Raw genomic sequence first — 5,050 nt, forward strand, 5'->3', positions numbered from 1 at the left:
TTTCCACAGTTGAACTGCCACCAAAATCAATGGGAAATCGTCTTATTCTAACGGGGTGGAAAATTACTTCTGTGTCAAGGGACATTTGAACCAAATAGCAAGTATAAATATAAATCCAGAACATTTAATTGCATAATAAAATCAAGTTTAACTTGGGTTATCACATTATTAAAGAAAAAAATACTTTATAATTGTATGGCCCACACGTCTTAAGAAAGTTGATTACATTGCACTACAGACACAATAATATTGATCAGGTGTGTCACGAAAATACAAAATAATATCTGAAATGCGTTTAATTTAGGGCTAAATGTTTGCAAACGCTTAAAGTGAATTATTGCTTTAAGTACTTTTTATAAGCATTTTAGTTAAGAGAAAAAAGAGAAAGATGCAGATGTGAAATGTTGCTCCAAACAGAAAGTCACCCATATAGTAGCTGTTTTTAATGAAATCTCTCATCTCATTAGCTGCACCGTTCATCCTCAGTAGGGTTGCGGGGGTGCTGGAGCCCATCCCAGCAATTGGACAGTGGGCAGGGGACACCCTGAACTGGTTGCCAGCCAATTGCAGGGCACACAGGGACAGACAACTCGCTCGCTCATTCACACCTAGGGGACAATTTGGACCGGCCAATCCACCTGAAATGCATGTACTTGGAATGTGGGAGGAAACCCACGCAAGCACGGGAGAACATACAAACTCCGCACAGTAAGTCCGGTAGCTGTATTTGAACCCACACAGGAGGTTCCCAAGACCTTAGAACTGTGCCGCGCACGCGCTAACCACTGCGCCGCAGTGTTGCCCTTATTAATGAAATCGAATTATATAATACCATCTTTTGTGCAGAATCTAGTTTCTGATACCGGAATAAAAATCATGCTTTCTTTTACAGTAATCCCTCGGCTATCGCGGTTAGTGGGATACCAAAACCACCCGCGAAAAGTGAAAATACGCGAAGTAGCGATGCATGAAAATATTGCTCCAAAAATTGTTTTTTTATTTTTACTTTTTTTGGTAAATTATTTTATTTTATTATTATCATTTTTCAGACCCGGTTAATGGGGGACCAAAACCACCCGCGAAAAGTGAAAATTCGCAAAGTAGCGACGCCCCTTCAAAAATGCTTTTTTTTTTTATTATTATTATTTTATTTTATTATTATTATTTTTTAGACCCGCGAAGCTCTGAACCCGCGAACGTGGAACCGCAAAGTAGCGAGGTCCCAGTGTATTTCCTTTCTGTTTTATTGTACTACCTAAGAGTAGCCGTCAATCGCTTAACTCCTTATTGCTCATTGGCTGTTGAACCTGCCATATCCAATTAGCTCCAGGTGGGCGTTTCAATGAACACAGACTAGTTTCACTTGCTAATTTCATGTTTGCCAAATGTTGGTGAAAACGGTCTTCTAAAACCAAAATTATTTTTGGGGGTGTATCATTATGAAATGTGAGTATACATAATTCCTGCTTTATCTTTACTCTGCTCAAACGAAATGTTTATGCCGACATTATAGACGCTTGTCGCGATTAGCTAGTTAGCATGCTAACGCTAATTCGGTCATTCTTGTTGTCGTGGTTGAATTCGTATGTTAAATATTGAGGGTTTAAAATATGCTCTCCATTAAAGTAACGCTTTCAATATGCAGTGGACCATGGAATATTCATTTGGACCTATTTTTCCGAGTGGACTGAAGTTGCATTGAGCACCTGGAGCGGACATGTTTTGCCCAAAATGTCACCTCGACATCGGATGAAAAACTCGTGAGTACATTCCAACACAGTGCCATCTTTTGTCTTTAGTTTGAGACATGCTTTTAAAGTTTATATATAATTAATTTGGCATGTATCACAATAAATCCCCAATATAACCAGGTTGGTCAAACTTAACTAAAGGCTAGTGTTATCATGTCAAATAAATCACATTTATTTGTCTCATCTCTCATTAGCTGCACTGCTTATCCTCAGTAGGGTCGCAGGGGTGCTGGAGCCCATCCCAGCAATCATCGGGCAGTGGGCAGGGGACACCCTGAACTGGATGACAGCCAATCACAGGGCACACAGGGACAGACAACTCGCTCGCTCATTCACACCTAGGGACAATTTGGACCGGCCAATCCACCTGAAATGCATGTCTTTGGAATGTGGGAGGAAACCGGAGTGCCCGGAGGAAACCCACGCTAGCACGTGGAGAACATACAAACTCCGCACAGGAAGTTCGGTAGCTGGATTTGAACCCACACAGGAGGTTCCCAAGACCTTAGAACTGTGTCGCACACGTGCTAACCACTGCGCCGCCGTGCTGCCTGCTGCTGTTATCATGTCAAGTAAATCACATTTATTTGTATAGTCAAGTCATTTTAAGCCAAGTCATTTTTATTTGTATAGCCCTTAATCGCAGAGAGTCTCAAAGGGCTGCACAGGTTATCACAGAGACTATTTTTCAGACTACTATTACACCATCCCCTGATCTGAAAGCAACGAGAGGGCAAGGAAAAACTCAAAAACCTCAACATGAGGAAAATGAAGAAACCATGAGAAGGGACCGCACATGTGGCATCCCCCTTTCAGGATTACCAGACAGCAAAGGATGTTGCAATCACAAATAATACAGAGATATTGTCCACGAAAAGTATAGGTTATTCATATGCTATAGAGTAGAAGTGTGTTTTAAGCTTAGATTGAAACATTTCAACTGAGGTTGCAGATCGGATCTCAGGGGGGAGAGCATTCCACAGCACCGGGGCCCGGATGGAGAACACTCTCGAACCAGCGGAACACTTCTTGTCTCCTCGGATCACCAAAAGACCGCCGCTCTCAGAACGAAGGCTTCAGAACGGAACATAGGGGGAAATCAGAGAACATAGGGGGAAATCAGATCTGAAAGATATGAGGGAGCAAGTCCATGTATGATTTTGTGTAATACTAAGAGAACCTTGAAATCACATCTTGGGCTAACAGGGAGCCAATGCAGGTTAGCCAAAATCGGCGTGATGTGATCAGACTTTTTTGTCCTAGTTAAAAGCCTCGCTGCAGCATTTTGTATCAGCTGAAGACTCTTGATTTTGGACTTGGGGAGACCGGAGAGTAGTGCATTACAGTCATCGAGACGGGAGGTAACAAACGCGTGAAGTATGATCTCCCCATCCGACTGAGACAGTATAGGGCGAATTTTAGCAATGTTGCGAAGATGGAAGAAAGCGGTTCTAGTAATTTTCTTCACATGTGTTTGAAAGGACAGATCGGGGTCAAATATGACACCTACATTTTTAACTGAGTCACTCTGTGTGATTTGACATTTGTCAATGTTCACAGCAGTTTTGGAGAATAAGTCACGGCATTTAGATGGACCAATAACTAACATTTCGGTCTTTTCAGAGTAAAGACGCAAGAAATTGAGTTACATCCACTCTTTTATCTCAGTGAGACAGGCCTCCAAATTTCCACAATTTCAAAGATTCTCCAAGAACTGCTTGGGTGCCCTGATCTCATACCTACATGACGGTAAGTGGCAAAAAATCAACAACATGAAAATAAAAATATAAACCCTTATGAAGGGACCACACATGAGAGGTAATCCCTCCTCCAGGACAACCAGGCTACAATGGATGTTGAGTGGGCACCAGTAGAAAAAAATATAATCAACCATAAACATAGGCATTCATTTATAATTAAGCAAAAGTAGAAGACAACATTGACAGTTTCCAAAACGATCCAAGTGATGCATGCATCAGGTCCAGATTCAATATTATGTGTATCTGCCTGTCTTCTCAAATACTGTAAAATGCATCCCTCGGGCGTATCTTGGAGTGCAGGATGAAAAAAAACAAGCATGGAAGCTGTTTTATAATTCTTATGTAATTTTCTTGTTTTAATAGTAAACAATTAAAGTGTGATAGTCCCAGACAATGTAATGACTCAAAATTGGACCATCTGAGTCTGATTTTCCAATTCCTTCACAAAAAAAAACCCCAACCAAAATGAAGAACTTACCAAGCGATTACCCTTCCTTTCGGTACTTTGCTTCTTTTGTGGTTCAAGCAACGGTCCTCACCCTGGTCTCAACCCTACAGGTTCAGATCCACTATGACCTAGCGACCTGTAGGGCAAGCTGCCCCTTGGCGCCGCTTAGCAAGAGAAGAACAATAAAGAACCAAAACGCTTAGCATGACCGTCTCCTTGGGGACCTTTTACATCAAAAATGTTTTTAGAAAAGTCAGTTCTAGGAGGAGGACAATCTCATCTACTGTACACATTTTTCACGTAATAAGTAAAAGTTATTAGGTTTGCCCATGGAACTATCTTGCTTGCTTATTAGTTGGCTGCCTTGCTAGTTTTTGCATTCGTCTATTTTTTTAGCTGGTTCAAAATAAAATGGGGAGGATTTATATTGTTTTTTGAATATGGTTTCTGAAGGAGGACCAACATCACACAAACACTTTTAATGTTTTATGATGCTGTGAATAAATATTTAATTTGAACTAGGCCTGGGCGATAAAACGACAACGATAATTATCGTCCTGCTATGATAAATAATAAAAATGTTTGCTATGTCGATAATTTCAAGTATAATTACCACCCAACCACCAGAGCAAACGAGGGTGATAATGCAGTGAAATGTCAAGTCAAGTCAAGTCAAGTCATTTTTATTTGTATAGCCCTAAATCACGAAGAGTCTCAAAGGGCTTCACAGATTGTTACACTATATTACACAAACTATTTTCAACCGACAAGAGGAGTAGGTTATTCGTATGCAATGGAGTAGAAGTGAGTTTTAAGTTTAGATTTAAACATTTCCACTGAGGTTGCAGATCGAATCTCAGGGGGAAGAGCATTCCACAGCACCGGTGCCCGGATGGAGAACGCTCTCGAACCAGCAGAAGACTTTTTTGCTCTCGGGATCATCAGACCAAAATTTAGGGGCTGTGGACCAGCCAATCATTTTGCAGATATAGCCGAAGAGCGGCCCACACATAGTCAAAGTGAAAGGACCACAAGATGGTCGAAATGATTAAGGGATAAAGAGACTAAGGATAACACTCAGCAGACCAACT

At 41.1% G+C, this 5,050-nt stretch overlaps 1 long non-coding RNA gene across 1 annotated transcript; it reads left to right on the plus strand.

Annotated features, from left to right (window-relative positions):
• Positions 1–1,323: 1,323 nt before the first annotated feature.
• On the plus strand, positions 1,324–4,346 carry LOC148373081 (uncharacterized). Its single transcript, XR_015849670.1, has 4 exons — positions 1,324–1,446; positions 1,646–1,760; positions 3,375–3,500; positions 4,070–4,346. It is a non-coding gene; the product is annotated as an uncharacterized LOC148373081 (long non-coding RNA).
• Positions 4,347–5,050: the final 704 nt, after the last annotated feature.

This window comes from Urocampus carinirostris, chromosome 2 (genome assembly GCF_059441175.1).
Source record: "Urocampus carinirostris isolate Australia breed hairy pipefish chromosome 2, RoL_Ucar_1.0, whole genome shotgun sequence".
Lineage (NCBI taxonomy): Eukaryota > Metazoa > Chordata > Actinopteri > Syngnathiformes > Syngnathidae > Urocampus > Urocampus carinirostris.